Source organism: Narcine bancroftii, chromosome 12 (assembly GCF_036971445.1).
Source record: "Narcine bancroftii isolate sNarBan1 chromosome 12, sNarBan1.hap1, whole genome shotgun sequence".
NCBI classification, from domain to species: domain Eukaryota; kingdom Metazoa; phylum Chordata; class Chondrichthyes; order Torpediniformes; family Narcinidae; genus Narcine; species Narcine bancroftii.
In genome coordinates this window covers 5,360,728-5,378,268 of record NC_091480.1, presented here as the reverse complement: position 1 = coordinate 5,378,268, position 17,541 = coordinate 5,360,728, and the positions used below count along the sequence as shown (strand labels likewise).

Below are 17,541 nucleotides of genomic sequence, written 5' to 3'. Positions count from 1 at the left end.
AAACACCCAGTATTAGCACATGGGCACACACTCATCCATGCAGGTCTTGATAAAGTTGGTGACACCTGTTGCATGTTCATTCAAGTTTATGAATGAATTCTTGAATATGTTCCAGTCCACCGATTCAAAGCAGCCCTGCAGATGCTCCTCCACCCCCCTCAACTACACCTTCATCATTGGTGCTGTGGTCTTCAGTCTCTGCTTGTACATCGGGAGCAGAAACACAGCAAGGTGATCAGACTTGATGAAGTGTGTTCATGGTCTGGCTCGTAGGTGTTCTTCGTGGTGGATTAGCAGTGGTCAAGTGCGTTAGTTCCCATGGTTTCACATGTGATGTGCTGGTGTTTGGCCTGATTGCAGGCATCAGGATGCACTGTCTCATGGTTGTTAACCACAGTCTCAGTCCCTCCAGTGCCAGCCTGACGTTAGCCTGGGGCGGAATGTACACTGTGACCAGGATGAGGGTGGTGAACTCCCTTGGCAGGTAGAATGGGCAACACTTGATCACCATATGTTCCAGATCAGGGGAACAGGACTGGGACATGACCACCATGTCTGTGCACCATGATGAATTGATGATGACATAAACGCTGCCACCCTTGGTTTTTCCAGACGCCAGAGTTTGGTCAGCGCGATGGAGGGTGTAGCCATGTCTGGAATGTCCGGGTTTAGCCAAGTTTCTGAAAGCACATCACGCAACACTCCCTGATGTCTCTCTGATGTTGAAGTCTGGCCTGAAGTATACTGAACCCTGCATCTCAGCTTGACCTGTAGCTCCCCTCCCTTTGCGTCCACGTGGTTGGTCTTCTTTACCTGGCCTGTGGGTCTGCTGCTGGTAGTTCCCATGGTATTTAAATGGTCCGTGCACTGTCCCTTTAAATCACCCACGATGAATAAATGTGCTGAGCGTCTGTTTTCAATTCCCAAAAAGTTTAAATGGCCCCATTGCTGGCTGTTTAAAACTACCACTGTGTTGTTGTTGTACTTGCCTGGGCACCAATTGTTTAAAGGTCCCACAGCCTGATGGAGACTGCTGATTCCAAGGACTGCCAGCAATCTTCGGACATCCATATTAACGGGCAAGTTTGCTTTTGTGTTTCTGGTTTAGTGTTTGATTTTTAGAAGTTCTGAGCGGGAATATTTGATTCTTCCCAACAGAGCTGTACACAAAGAGTCAAATCTGCTTTAAAGTGTGGAATGAGAGAGAGGATTTGAGTGTAATAGGAAAGGTGGGTTATGGCAACTATAAAGGGACATTGTGATGCATCCAGAGTATTGTTACTGTGCACAGTTTTGTGTGTTTTTACTTCGAAAAGGATACACTTGCTCTGTCTAGAAGGAGCACTTGAAAACTGCATTGGTTTCGTGGATGCTGCATTTTCTATATGGGGAAAGATTGAGTAGTTCTGTATTCCTTTGAGATGAGAAGAACATCATCAAATGTTAGAGTGATTTACTGAGCTCAATAGAATGAATAAAGGGGAGAGGGTTTCTCTGGCTGGGAATTCTACAACCAAAGGACACAATCTGAGAATGAGAGGTCAGGTGTATAGGACTGGAATGGGAGGAAACTTCCTTATTCAGAGACCGATGAATCTCTGTCATTGTTTACCCCAGAGGTTTGTGGAGATTTAGGTCATTGAGTTCATTCAAAACAGAGAAGGATAAGATTTATTTACATTATGAGAATCAAGGGATATGTAAATGAAAATAGTGCTGAGGTAGGATTAGCCACAATCTTGACAAAGAACAGAACATGTTTGAAGGGCCAGGTATTCTATCCTCCCTTCCTGGTTCATATGTTCCTAATTTTCTTTCATAGAGGGAGTAATCCTGGCCTGTGCCAAGCACCCCACCCCAACCCAGTCAATCTAGATGTGCCCTTGCCCTTTGCTGACTCATTCACTCTTATTTTTCTTAGATATTTTCAAATATTAGGCAAGTAATTATCACTCTGCACTCATTTTGGCAGAAGCACTTTATACCAGGGTTTCACAGACTGAGAGGCAACATTTCACCATGGGAGCATGTCCAGACAGTTCTTAGAACATAGGTCACTATAGCACAGAAACAGGCCTTTCAGCCCATCTAGTCCATGCCAAACTAAAATAGTCTGGGGGTGGAGGTGGGGGGGGGGGGGGTGGAGGAAGTTATCACAGACAAACCTCATCCTCTGCTCTCCAACATCCACACATGTCTGCATTCCAATACAAGTTAACTGAGGCAGGTCTTGTTTTTACCAAGAAATCTCTTCTTCTCTCGATCCTCTGCAACATATTTGCTCCAATCAGACATCTGCCTGCTTTTTGCTTGCACCTTGAAGAAAGTGTAAGGCAATACATCTTTCCCTCCCATGGACGCTGGAAGACCGGCTTAGTTCCTCCAGCATTTCTGTGTGTTTTTACTTGCTCCAGTCTGTGCACATCTAATCATGCCTCGAACCTTGTCAGAGACAGGCATGCCGGCTGGCACCCACCCAGGAATGCACCAGAGTGTAGGAGCTTGCGTAGAATGGGTTTGTGCATTTGCCAGCATCCCTCGTTATAAAGGTGTGATTCAAACTCTGCATTGGGCAACGTTGCGGAGCTACTGTTGAGGCATCAGTGAACGTGTGTGTCATTGTGCAGACAACTGTGCATGAAGGACCCTGCTTCCAAGAAAACACATGACCTTAACTGAGTTGGCACTGTCCGAGAACAAGAAACTGTTAAAGGGAAGCAGGGGCATTTTCCCTAGTGTTCTGGGCAACATGTAATCTTCAAAGTGTTATTAAAATAGCAGAACTGGTTATCATCATACTGGTCAGTGCGGGCTTTTCCCATCTTCAAACTGTTCATGATGCCTCCTTCATAATAACAATGAAAATATGAGAAGTAGACTTCAAGGTCTCGAACATGATTTACATGGGATCTTCCACACCTCTTCAGTAAAATAAACCATCATCACCATGGCACTGGAGGGAATCAGGCAAACTCTCACAATCCACAAATAATTACAGTAAAATCCCTTGTATCCAGCACCTATAGGGATTGGTAGATGCCAGATAAGTGAGTTGTCTGGTTACTTGAGACTACGTGTTGCATGAAAGGAGAACGAACAGTAGGTGCGCTATTTTTAAAAACTTCCGTATTCTTTACCCACTTATTTTCTGCAAGATTGTCTGGTGTAACAATGCAGCTTGTGGGATAAATGTTTACTCAGGACACACAGGAGACGTTTTTTGCAAATAAACATTCTCCTTTTTCACAACTACCCAAGATCACAGGTGGAACATTCGCTTAAAATTTCACTCAAATGTTCTGGGATTGTGAAAGATGCTATGTAAATGCAAGTTATGGGCCTCTTTTTTAATCCCTGTACTAGCATGTCTGGACTGGGAGTGCATTGTATTGTAACAATTGCAGTGGGTTACAGTACAGCATTGAAAGTGGGCTAAATTACAGCACTGAAGGAGTGAAACAAATGTCTGTGATGCTGTGATGTGTTAAACCACAGAAATGCTGGATGAACTTAGCCGGTCTCGTGGCGCCCAAAGGAGGTAAAGATACATTACCGACATTTCAGGCCCGAGCCCTTCTTCAAGGAACACAGGCAAATACACAAACCCCAAGGAAAGGCTCAGCCCTGATACATCAGTAAAATGTCTTTCTCTCTCCTATGAACAGTGCAAGATCTGCTGAGTTCCTCCAGTATTTTTGTGTTTTTGCTACAGTAAAGCACTGGGAGTGTTAAAGTGTAACATAAAAGTAGGTCACGGTGTGACTACAGTATAGCAATGATGGTCAACCACAGGATAACTGCTTGGTGAATACTAAATTACACTGGCAATGGACTCCAGTGTAACATTAGGAATGGACCACAAAACTATCTGGTATTGTACACAGTATATTGCTGGCCTCAGGCTGCAGTGTTAGACTTAGGGTAGATGGTTATTAATTCACATCTAGTAATATTTTTTGGAATGGATTAGTGTCTAATACTCTGGAATAACACTGGTAATTTTCTATGTTACAACATTAGGAGTGGGACACTTGTAATTGAGAATGTATTGTGGTAGTTGACAGCATCAGTATTCTAGAAGAAATGAGATATAGCCACATGTTGGGAGTCCATTACAATGTAGTACTGGGAGCAAATTACAGTACTGCATTGTACTGGAAATTATAATACTTGCAGTAAAACACAGGAAATCAGTTACAATGCAAAAACTTTTTTTCAACTCCTGTTTCTTGATGCACACACTGATGTGCTTTGATGTTTATGGAAAATTGTGATACAAGTTTTATCGTAACACAGCCCACACGTAACGCGGGGTGGCCAGCCTGTAATAGGAATGCACTGGTGTACAGCACTGCCATGGTGCTCAAAGTGGAGGATTATATGGAGTGATTAATGAAGTGGCTTTATGATTCACCCCCTCAGGATTGATGTGGGCTTGCTTTCACTCCTGTTTTCTGGGCTCTGAGATAACTAATCAGGGAACAAGAACCTCTTCTATAGTTGGAGATGGCTAAGGGATGGGTCCTGTGTGGAGGTGCTTAAGGGATGGGTCCTGTGTGGAGGTGCTTAAGGGATGGGTCCTGTGTGGAGGTGCTTAAGGGATGGGTCCTGTGTGGAGGTGCTTAAGGGATGGGTCCTGTGTGGAGGTGCTTAAGGGATGGGTCCTGTGTGGAGGTGCTTAAGGGATGGGTCCTGTGTGGAGGTGCTTAAGGGATGGGTCCTGTGTGGAGGTGCTTAAGGGATGGGTCCTGTGTGGAGGTGCTTAAGGGATGGGTCCTGTGTGGAGGTGCTTAAGGGATGGGTCCTGTGTGGAGGTGCTTAAGGGATGGGTCCTGTGTGGAGGTGCTTAAGGGATGGGTCCTGTGTGGAGGTGCTTAAGGGATGGGTCCTGTGTGGAGGTGCTTAAGGGATGGGTCCTGTGTGGAGGTGCTTAAGGGATGGGTCCTGTGTGGAGGTGCTTAAGGGATGGGTCCTGTGTGGAGGTGCTTAAGGGATGGGTCCTGTGTGGAGGTGCTTAAGGGATGGGTCCTGTGTGGAGGTGGCTAAGGGATGGGTCCTTTGCGGAGGTGGCTAAGGGATGGGTCCTTTGCGGAGGTGGCTAAGGGATGGGTCCTGAGTGGAGGTGGCTAAGGGATGGGTCCTGAGTGGAGGTGGCTAAGGGATGGGTCCTGAGTGGAGGTGGCTAAGGGATGGGTCCTGAGTGGAGGTGGCTAAGGGATGGGTCCTGAGTGGAGGTGGCTAACGGATGGGTCCTGAGTGGAGGTGGCTAACGGATGGGTCCTGTGAGGAGGTGGCTAAGGGATGGGTCCTGTGCGGAGGTGGCTAACGGATGGGTCCTGTGCGGAGGTGGCTAACGGATGGGTCCTGTGCGGAGGTGGCTAACGGATGGGTCCTGTGTGGAGGTGGCTAACGGATGGGTCCTGTGTGGAGGTGGCTAACGGATGGGTCCTGTGTGGAGGTGGCTAACGGATGGGTCCTGTGTGGAGGTGGCTAATGGATGGGTCCTGTATGGAGGTGGCTAATGGATGGGTCCTGTGTGGATGTGGCTAAGGGATGGGTCCTGTGTGCAACTCCCACTGCTTACCCAGAGCTTGTATGTGCTCCCGATGCATGGTTTGAGATTTCAATACCATGCATATACTCCGCATCTACTTTGAGTTCTCATGGGCCAGAGGTCCCCATGAATCAATGGGATAATGCACTCCTTTGAATCTTTCCCTCTCGCATTCTCCTCCCATGATAGAGCTCAAATAAAGTGACTTTTTCAGGAGTCTGGCATCAGGCACGAGATTAACATCGTGTCTCCAATGTAATTGACTGAGAGTAACAGGCCATGATCCTGGGGGTCTTGGCCAGGAAGTGTGCATTAGTTTGTTTATTCATTCAATCAATTCACAATATTTAGTGGAAACAGTATTAGTAATACTGTCTCCATTACCCAATGTGTCTGTTGCAGTTAGTCCAGGTCTCAGAAACATATAGAAGGGCAGAGCTCTGCGCCAGAACAGATCTTGTAAAATGGTGTGAGAATAACCTGAGTCTCAATGTGGACAAGACAAAGGAGATGATTGTGGACTTCAGGAGGACCAGGAATGACTACACACCACTAAGCAGTGGAGAGAGTGGAGAAAATCAAGTTCCTCAGAGCCCACTTAAGAAGTGACCTATCGTGGACACACAAGATTTCCTCACTTGTCAGGAAGGTGCAATAGTGACTGCACTTCCTGAGAAGGCTGAGGCGGGCAAAGCTACCGACCTCCATTCTGTTAACTTTCTACAGAGGGTCTATCAAGAACGCCCTGACCGGCTGCATTACAGTGTGCTACGGTTGCTGTAGAGCAGTAGTTTTCAACCTTTTTCTTTCCACTCACAGACCACCTTAAGTAATCCCTATGCCATAGGTGCTCTATGATTAGTAAGGGATTGGTTAAGGTGGTATGCGGATGTAAAGAAAAAGGTTGAAAACCACTGTTTTAATTGTCCCTAATTGACTCGTTATGTGCTCGGTTTCATAATTCCAAAGGAAATGAGCCAATGACAATTTTTCTCAAGCCAAATATTTCAGTAACAATTAGATCTAGTTCAGTGATTCTCAACCTTCCCTTCCCTCCCCCCCCCCTTAATCCCACTTAAATAATCCCTTACTAATCACAGAGCACCAATGGCATAGGGAATACTTAAGAAAATGCTTGAAAACCACTGCAATACAGCATCAGATCGGAGTTGTGGCAGAGGAGGATCACTGGGATCTCTCTCCCTCCCTCCACACCACCCTCCCCCCGGATCAATTGATCGATGAGATTTACCTGGAGTTAAAATGACGCGCAAAATCAGGGAGAATCCCTACCAACCCACACAGCATCTTTCAGCTGCTCCCGTCAGGGAAGAGATACCGGAGTATCAGAGCCAGTACCACCAGGCTGAGAAACACCTTCTTCCCACGGGCAGCAAGACTGCTGAATGACTGCTAAAGAACTCTGTATGACTCTATTATTTTTATTAATAATATTTATTGTGTGCATGTACGTGAAGTCCCTATGCGCATTTTGCACTGTTCTTCACCGTAGACCAGAGAACGCTGTTTCATCAGGTTATACTGGTACAATCAAATGACAAATAAATGAACTTAAAAACACTTTTTCCTCAATCAACCAAACACCAACAATGCTCAGAATGGAGTGTACAACTGCACTGGAACTGGACTGTTACTCTAGCACCAGGATAGTTTACATTACAACTCTATGAGTGAACTACAGTAGAATTCAGTCCAACAACAGTAATAGCATACAGTGCAAATGGATTTTAAAACTGTGCTGCATCAAACACCGAGAGTAACCTACATTACAACTCAGAGATAAAGATAGATTACCAGGAGTGGGTTACTGTCCAACAATAAGAATGGGTTACAGTTTAATGAAGTGGGCTACAGTACAATATTGGAGTGGAAGGCAGTATCAGTCTGGTTTAAATCTGGAACAGACTGTGGGCTAACATATAACCCACTTACAATATTGTTCTTGTGTTATGGTGCCACATGGAGAATGGGTTTCAGTACAATGCAAAACTAAAAACGGCCTAGTTGGTTTCAGAATAACTGAACAAGACAGAACGAAGAGTTGTATAATATACACTAGTAATAGCCCTCAATTCGACAGACAGAATGACATGGAGTGGACTGCAGTAGAACACTGGGAGTAAACTACAGGTTGATTGGTGGTTAATGGTTTAACAAAGATATGGACTACCATGCAGAGCGGATTACAGTACAACTACTGGGGGGCGGGGGAGAACTCTCTCTGGTAGTGGGCCTCACCTCATTATAACTTTTAGAATGGATTACAGTAAAACACAAATGTAGACGATAATATTTGGAATGAGTTACATTCTAATACTGGGAATGGGCTATCAAACTTAACACTAGCATTGATTTACCATGAAGGAAATCAGTGGGAATACACCAGGAGACACGGGGAGGGGGAGGGGGCGGGGACGGGGGCGCGCCGGGACGGGGAGGACGCGGCAGACGGAGGAGGGGGAGGGGGACGCGGCGGGGTGGAGGCACGGAGGAAGGGGGGGGGAGGCACGGAGGAAGGGGGGGGAGGCACGGAGGAAGGGGGGGGAGGCACGGAGGAAGGGGGGGGAGGCACGGAGGAAGGGGGGGGAGGCACGGAGGAAGGGGGGGGGAGGCACGGAGGAAGGGGGGGGGAGGCACGGAGGAAGGGGGGGGGAGGCACGGAGGAAGGGGGGGGAGGCACGGAGGAAGGGGGGAGGCACGGAGGAGGGGGGGAGGCACGGAGGAGGGGGGGAGGCACGGAGGAAGGGGGGAGGCACGGAGGAAGGGGGGGAGGCACGGAGGAGTGGGGGAGGCACGGAGGAGGGGGGGGGGGGGGAAGGACGCGCCGGGACGAAGGGAAAGGGGGGGACACGCGAACAGTATTTCGCACGGGCTCTCGCTCGGGTGGGCCTCGGATCATTTCGGTGTCGGGGCGGCGTGCAGCCCTACCTGCGCCGGCTGCTTCTGCCTCTGCCTCGGTCACTCAGCGGGGTTTCCTGCCGTCTCCAATGGTTGTGAGTGTGGAGCTCAGGCGCTCGGCTGACAGCTCGGCAGCGGAGGGAGGGAGGGAGGGAGGGAGGGAGGGGAGGTATGGAGGGGAGGAACGGAGGAAGGAAGGAAGGAAGGGACAGAGGGAGGGAACGCCGCGATCCCCCGCTCCTGCCGCAGCGCCGCTACATCGATGTCAGCCTCACCAGCTGCAGCCGCACGGATCGGTGGCCGCCGTGCCCCTGAGCTCCCCGGCAGCCGCTGAGCGCATGCCCGGAGCCGGAGCCATCCACGCCTCCCCGCAGACGGGCAGCCCCGCAGCCCGCAACGCTGCGCCTTTTGTTTCTCACGCATTTCAACTCTGCATCCAAGGAGAAATGAGCTCATCCCATTTCACATCGCAGTGAATATTCCGAAATATCCTTCAATAAGTTGGACAACGTACTTGCTTAAAAAAAACTGCAAATTTATATTTCAGTAAAATGATCTAATGACATAGTAACATCTTCTGGATTCATAAAGGGACCCTTCGGCCCTCGCCAACCAAACTGTCCCACCTGCTTGCCTTTGACCCAAGTCTCTCTGAACCCATCCTAAATTCATGGATCCATCCAGTTTGTTCTTAAACGTTTGTAACAGTCCCTCCCTTAATCACCACCTCCGGCAGCCCGTTTCATCCCGGTTACTCGTTGAAGGAAGGTGTGGTTTCTTAGAACCATAAAACCTTACAATACATCTCTGTCTTCCCCTCATAATTTTAAATACTCCATCAAATCTCCCCTCATTCTTCTACACTCCAGGAATAAAGTCCTAACCATTCCCTGCAACTCAGTTCCTGAAGTCCGGGCACCATCCTAGTAAATCATCTCTGCACTCTTTCCTGTAGTTAGGTGACCAAAAAAATGGAGGGTTATGGGTTGAGTTTAGGTCAGTGAGGTTAAGTGGGAGAAATTGTTCGGCGTGGACTAGAAGGGCCAAGTTGGCCTGTTCCCATTTTGTAATTATATGGTTAATACTCCAAATTTGGCTTCACCACTGTCTTATACAACTTTGTCATAACATCCCAACTCCTGTACTCAAGATGCCAAAAGCTCTCTTTACAAGTTGGTCGTGGGAGTCTGGAAGAGGACTTCATAGAATGCATCCGCGATAGCTTTCTTGAGCACCATGTTAAGGAACCCACAAGAGAAAATGCTCTCCTGGATCTAGTGTTGTGCAATGAGATAGGTAGAGTAAATGATGTAATAGTCAGAGACCATCTGGGAAATAGAGATTATAGTAGGATTGAATTTCTCATTCAGATGGAAGGGGAAGTAGTTTGATCTAAAACTAATATATTATGCTTAAACAGGGGTGACTACCATAGGATGAGGGAGGAATTGGGCAGAGTGGACTGGGAGGACAGGCTAATTGATGAAACAGTTAAGGAACAGTGGAAGATTTTCAAAGAAATATTTTGTAATGCTCAACAAAAATGTATTCCGGTCAGGAAAAAGGGCAGCAAGAGAGGGAAAAATCAACCGTGGTTGAGAGTATAAAATTGAAGGCACAAGTGTACAAAGCTGCAAAGAGCAGTGGGAAACTGGAAGATTGGGATAACTAAGAGACAACAAGGGGTTACAAAGCGGATAATAAGAAATGGGAAAAAGGATTATGAAAGTAAATTGGCACAAAATATAAAAACGGAAAGCAAAAAATTTTATAAATATATAAAACGGAAGAGGATGGCCAGAGTTAACATAGGACCCTTGGAGGATGAGAAAGGAAAACTGGTAGCAAAAAATGAGGAATATTTTGTGTCAGTCTTCACGGTGGAAGACACGTCCAGCATGTCCAAGTGCGGAGTTAAGGATGTGAATGTTGGGGAAGGCCTTGATAAAATAGTTGTTACAAAGGAAGGAGTAATGGAGAAACTAATGGGACTAAAGCCAGACAAATCACCTGGTCCTGATGATATGCATTCAAGGGTTCTGAAGGAAATGGCAGAGGTTATAGTTGATGTATTGGTGGTCATATACCAAAATTCCTTGGATTCTGGGCAGGTCCCGGCAGACTGGAAGACAGCAAATGTCACACCACTTTTTAAGAAGGGATGTAGGCAGGAGACTGGAAATTATCGGCCAATTAGCTTGACGTCTGTAGTTGGATTAATGCTTGAAGCCGTCATTAAAGATGAAATAGTGAAACTTTTGGAACGTAAGGGTTCAATCAGGCAGACACAGCATGGTTTTAGGAAGGGAAGATCTTGTTTGACAAACTTGTTAGGATTCTTTTGAGGATATAATGGGTGCAGTGGATAGAGGGGAACAGGTTGATGTTGTATATTTGGATTTCCAGAAAGCGTTTGATAAGGTTCCGCACAAGACACTTATCAGTAAGTTACAGGTAAGTGGAGTCCGGGGAAATCTATTGGCATGGATCGAAAATTGGTTGTCTGACAGGAGGCAGAGAGTCGGGATAAGTGGGAGTTTTTCAGGTTGGCAGAGAGTGGTAAGTGGGGTGCCACAGGGGTCAGTGCTAGGCCCACAACTGTTCATCATTTACATTAACGACTTGGAGGAGGGGACAAAATGTGGTGGAGCCAAGTTTGCAGATGACACCAAATTGAGTGGAAGAGCAAATTGTAATGAGGATGTGGAGCGTCTGCAGAGGGATAGAGTTAAGCTGGATGAGTGGGCAAAGGTCTGGCAGATGGAGTACAATATTTGTAAGTGTGAGGTTATCCACTTTGGCAAGAAAAATAAAAGAGCTGAATATTATTTAAAGGGTGAAAAACTACAGCATGCTGTTGTGCAGAGGGACTTGGGAGTGCTTGTGCATGAATCGTAAAACGTTAGGTTGCAGGTGCAGCAGGTTATTAAGAAGGGAAATGGAATGTTGGCCTTCATCGCTAGAGGAATTGAATTCAGGAGTAGGGAGGTAATGTTGCAACTGTATAAGGTTCTGGTGAGACCACACCTGGAGTACTGTGTCCAGTTCTGGTCTCCATATTTGAGGAAGGATGTACTGGCTTTGGAGACGGTCCAGAGGAGGTTTACTAGGTTGATCCCTGGGATGAAGGGGTTGACTTATGATGAAAGATTAAATCATCTAGGATTGTATTCGCTCGAGTTCAGAAGAATGAGAGGAGATCTTATAGAAACATATAGAATTATGAATAGATGTAGGAAGGTTTTTTGAGCTGGCTGGGGAAACTAAAATGAGAGGACACAGTCTCAAGATTCGGGGGAGTAGATTTAGGTCAGAGATGATGAAAAATAGTTTTTCCCAGAGAGTAGTGAATGTTTGGAATTCTCTATCCAGGGAAGTGGTTGAGGCTGCTTCATTAAATATATTTCAAATTCGGTTAGATAAATTTTTACATGATAGAGGAATTGGGGGATATGGGGAGAAGGAAGGTAGGTGGAGTTAGGTCATAAATTAGATCAGCCATGATCTTTTTGAATGGCGGAGCAGGCTCGATGGGCCATTTTTGGCCTACTCCTGTTCCTACTTCCTATGTTCCTATGTAACCCTATTCACATGTGATGCCACTTTCAGGGAATTATGTATCTGTATTCCCAGGTCCCTCTGTTCTACTGCACTCCTCAGTGTCCTACCATTCACCATGTTTGTCCTTCCAAAATGCAACAACTCACACTTGTCTGCATTAAACTCCATCTGCCTTTTTTCAGCCCATTTTTTCCATCTGGTCCAGATCCCTCTGCAAACTTTGAAAACCTTCTCCACTGTCCACAGCACCTCCAATCTTAATGTGATCCAATTTACCACATTATCATCCAAATCATTGATAGAGATGACAAACAACAATGGTCCCAGCACTGATTAGTGAGGCACACCACTAGTCACAGATCTTCAGTCTGAGAAGTAGTCATCCACCACTCCTCTCTGGCTTCTCCCGTCCAGCCATTGTCAAATCCAGTTCACTACTTCACCAAGAATACCGAGCCTCTGAACTTTCTTACTAAACTCCCTGTAGAAAATAGCCACAGCCTTTCCTCTATCAAATTTCCTTGAAACCTCCACAAAAAACTCTATAAGAATGGTTAAATATAACCTGGTAACAACGGAACAATGAAAGCACACCCATGGCTAAGGACCTTTTAAATATTTCTGCCAGAACCTCTGCAATTTCTGCACTAGCCTCCCTCAAGGTTCGAGGGAATATCTCATCAGGCCAGGGGATTTATCCACCCTTATTTGCTTCAAGACAACAAGAACTACCTCCACTTTAATCTGTATCAGTTCCATGACTTCACTGTTTGCTTTTCTTCCCATGATTCTGTGGCTGTTTCCTGAGTGAATACTGATGAAAGAAAACATTTAATATCTCCCCCATCTCTTTTGGCTCCATACAAATTGGCCACTTTGATCTTCAAGGGGACCTATTTTGTCCCTTACTTGCTCTTAATATACCTGTAGAAACCCTGAGGATTTTCCTTCACACTGTCAGCCAAAACTCATGTCTTCTTTTAGCCTTCCATATTTCTTTCTTGATGTTTTTCTTGCATTTTTATACTCCTCAAGTACCTTATTTGCCCATGTTGCTTATAACTGTAATACACCTCTATCTTCTTCCAAACCGGATCCCCAATATCCCTCAAAAACTAAGCTTACCTTTACCTTCTGACCAGGAACACACAGCCTCTGTACTCTCAAAATTTCACCTTTGAACATTCTCCACTTACCTCGTACATCCTTGCCCAAAAACAAATCCCAATCCACGCATTCTAGATCCTTATTCATTTCCTCAAAATTAGCCTTTCTCCAATTTAGAATCTCAACCCAAGGCCCAGACCTATCTTTCTCCACAATTAATTTGAAACTAATGGCATTATGATCACTGGACCCAAAATGTTCCCCTACTCATACTTGTGTCACCTGTCCTTTCTCGATGCCTAATAGGAGATCCAGTATTACACTCTTTAGTTGCTACCTCTAGATATTGATTTGAATATTCGCAAATTCTGAAGGTTGTAAGACCTTAAAACATAGGAGCAGAAATAGGCTATTCAGCCAATCAAGTCTGCCCCACCATTTAATCACAAACTGATTGATTTTCCCACAGCCTCACTGCCCGGCCTCCTCCCCATAACCTTTGATGCCCTGTCTAATCAAGAATCTATCAATCTCTGCCTTAAATACCCCCAGACTTGGCCTCCACAACTGCCTGGGGCAACAAATTCCACAGATTTACCACTCTCTGGCTGAAGAAATTTGTCCACATCTCTGTTCTAAGTAGACGCCCTTCAATCCTGAAGTCGTGTCGTCTTATTCTAGACTCTCCCACCATGGGAAACATCTACTCTGTCCACGTCTTTCAACATTCAAAATGTTTCAATGAGATCCTAAATTCCAACGAGTACAGGCCAATAGTTGTATGATAAATAAGGTACATTTCTTTATCAGCTGAGGTATATTTTTTTCACAGCAGGGAATCTTTCCAAACCACACAATATACAGTTGCAGTACTTCTGAGTATTCTGGTCATCACAACCCCTAAGAAGGAATAAAAAGAGAAGCTGTTGGAAACAGTAAAAACACAAAGCTGGAGAAACTCCAGCAGGTCAAACAGAGTCCTTTATATAGCGAGGATAAAAATACATAACCGGCTTGAGCCCTTCAGCAAGGTGTGGAAACATTTCGACAGGCATCTGAATAAAAAGGGGAGGAAAAGCATGGTCACAAAAGCAAGAGGTAATACATGGAGAAGGGCACAGCAGCAAGTTGGGGTGGCTCAGTGAATAGAGAGGGAAGGGGGTGGAGAGCTGAGGGAAAGAAGACAGGGGGAAAAGAGAGAAGAAACCAGAAAATTCGATGTTGATATCATCCAGGATGACAGTATCTGTGGAAAGCAAACATTTCAAAGACCCTTCATTGGATATAAACCCTGCATTAACTCTGTTTTTTCATTCCATGGAAGCTACCTAATGGGCTGAGTGTTTTAAACTTGCAGATCTTCAGATTTTTGAGTTCCAGCTACATAAAAGTTGCTTGATTGGTGTTTGCAGGGTGTTGAATTAGTGAATTTGGACATTTGGTCTCCTCTGAAAACAAAGCCTGTGAGAGATAATAGAATATAGGAAGTAAAGTTAGTATGAATGAAATAAAGAATAATAGACTAGACCAGAGGAAGTTAAGTAAGTCCTGAGTAGGGATGAATTCCGATAAGAGTGTGAGGAAGGGTTACGCAAGTATAACAGAATATGGGTCTTATAGTGATAGAAGAATTAGCAAATTCTGCATATAGAATTAGAAAGTCCTGGGGGTTGAGATGTGTGAATAAGGACAAAGGCAGATTCATGAATAAGGACAATGACATGATGGGACCCAGACAGGATACCCCATGGTCTTTCAAGTTTACAGAAACTGCGCGTAGGCAAACAAAATTACCAAATGCCAAACCAATCCAGGAGGCAGAAGAATGTTAAGGGGGGGGAGGGTACCTCTACACTGAAATGAACTGTATAAAAGTTGGGTGAGCCCCAGTGTATGTGTGTATTCTCAGGGTAAGGGGAAGCACCAACTTTGCACTGTTGTACAATAAATGTTCTTTGTTCTCAATTTTTGTCTTGAGCGAAATCTGTGAAGGTACATCTATTTCTCACAAATGGGGGCTCATCCGGGATCCCACTCCCTCCACTGACAGAGTGCCCGACGACGGGGGTAGGTGCACCCCGGCTGATTCAGTTGGACTCCCGGACGAAGGGTGACTGGTCAGTGGACGAGGCGAGTGATAGCCGAGAAGAGGCATTGAGAACAAACGACGGGAGAACGTTAAGGAAGCGCGCTTTATCAAACAAGGGAAAAACCAGACTGGACGAGACTAGAATTAGATAAAATAGGGGAAAAGATACCTGAACACATATTATATAAATGGGACGAAAAATTGGTACAACATAGAACTTCTCCAGTATTACACCATCTCCTCAATATATGGAAGAAGATTCATGTAGAAAGAAATAAAATAAATTACCAAATACCAAAACTAATATTGACGCAAAATAAGCTACTCCCTTTTACAATAGACAACCTTGCCTTTAGAAAATGGGAAAAAAAAGGGATTAAAAGAATAGAAAATTGTTTTTCAGGAGGTAGATTCTTATCCTTTGAACAAATGAGAGATAAGTACAATATAACGGGAGATACAGCGCTGGCATATTACCAACTGAGATCCTACTTGAAAGATAAATTAGGAAGCAACTTGAGTTTACCAGAGGGAAGTAACCTTGAATATGTGATTACAGATACAATGTTAATCAAAAGATTTATAAAAAATATGTATATTAAACTGCAAGAAAAGGAAAATGAGGAAACAAATGGTAAAACTAAACAAAAATGGGAACAAGATTTAAATATAAAGATAAAAAAGGAAACATGGGAGAAGTTATGCTCTGGAACGATGAGAAATACAATAAATACGAGGCTGCGTATGATACAATATAATTGGTTACACAGACTATACATTACACCGCAAAAGTTAAATAAATGGGACCCAACAGTATCTGATAGATGTTTTCGATGTAAAAAAGAAATGGGAACAACAATTCATGCAATCTGGACATGTGAAAGAGTAGAAAAATTTTGGGATGATCTCAATCAGATATTAAATAAAATAACAGAAAACAATATACCAAAGAATCCAGAGATCTTTCTCCTAAGTAACATAAAAAATAAAGAATTTGGAATTGACTTGGAGGATGCAGAAAAAAGATTTGTTAAGATAGCCCTAGCTGTAGCAAAAAAATGTATTATGTCAACCTGGAAATTGGAAGATAATTTGAAAATACAACAATGGTATATAGAAATGAATAAATGTATTCCATTAGAAAAAATAACATATAGTTTAAGAAATAATATTGAAATATTCGAACAAGTATGGGAGCCTTACATTAAATACAATAGCGAAAACCTACCGGGAACAAACATTACCTAAGTTGATGGAAGGAGAAGAAAAGAAAAGAATGGACTCAGTAGAATTTCTGGTGTATTTTTGTTGAATGACAACATTGTCTAACTGAATTAATGCAACCTAGATTGTATAACTAAAATGGATGAGAGGGGGGGGGATGGGGGGGTGGCTTGGGAGGAGGGAGGGGGGAGGGAGAAAAAGTCACTGTAAATGTGTGGAAAAGAAAAAGTGTATATCATGGCTATTGTGATTTATGGTGTGAAAAATAAAAAATTTTAAAAAAAAAAAAAAAAGGAAGCGCGCTAGGAATAGCTACTGGATCCCGGTAAGAGGAATTTATTTACCTGCTAGTATGGGAGGAGTAAGTAGCAAGGGAAACAGTCCTGAAGAAAGACGGGAAGATCAGATACCTAAACATAGTCCATTAGGATTAATGTTATCTGATTGGGGTGCAGGGAAAACCCGTGGGAAAGATAAACAGACCATGGTCAGGTATTGCTATCAGGAATGGGTTAAGAATCCGATAAAAGGGAGTTCGGTATATTGGCCAAAGTTCGGATCCGACGAGGACTGGATGTGTCAGGCATTGAACATCTGGCTCTACCAAAATCAAGGAGGTAATACCGAGAGCAGACAATATGCAGCCTGTTGGCTCAGTGGATTGTTTGATCAAATGATTTTGAGCGAAAAGGAATGTAAGAACAAGAAGGATGAGGAACCTTCTCCCCTGAAGTACAAGCTTGGGATGTGTTACATTCCCTTCCTCCACCTTATGCTCCCCCTGTGCCAGCTCCTATCTTCCCCCTCTCAGCTACGCTTTACCCTTTTTCACCTCCCCTCTTCCTCCACAGTTAGAGAAAGAAAAAGAAAGTAGGGGTGGTATGATGACCCGCTCACAGAGTACAAGATTACCGCCTCAATTGACATGAGAGGGAGGAGACTTTGATTATGAGGGTCATTCAGAACAGTGTGAAAACCTTCTGGAGGAAAAGGCAAAACCCTTTGATTTGTCTCCCGGAGGGCAGGAACCTAAACATCATAGAGGAGGGGATAAGCCAGAAATTAACTGGAAGAGACCTTTACGAGA

General features: G+C 44.6%; 1 protein-coding gene across 5 annotated transcripts in view; it reads right to left on the bottom strand.

Moving 5' to 3' along the window:
- LOC138746838 (zinc finger protein GLIS2-like) overlaps positions 1–17,541 on the bottom strand; it is a 274,859-nt gene that overhangs the window by 91,792 nt on the left and 165,526 nt on the right. For 2 of the 5 annotated variants that reach the window (XM_069905372.1, XM_069905371.1), the window contains exon 1: positions 8,504–8,824. The exons of the other annotated variants lie outside the window; for them this stretch is intronic. The gene's annotated coding sequence lies outside the window, so the exon portion shown is untranslated. Of the gene's footprint in view, positions 1–8,503; positions 8,825–17,541 lie in introns of those variants that run through there. 5 annotated transcript variants of the gene reach the window in all.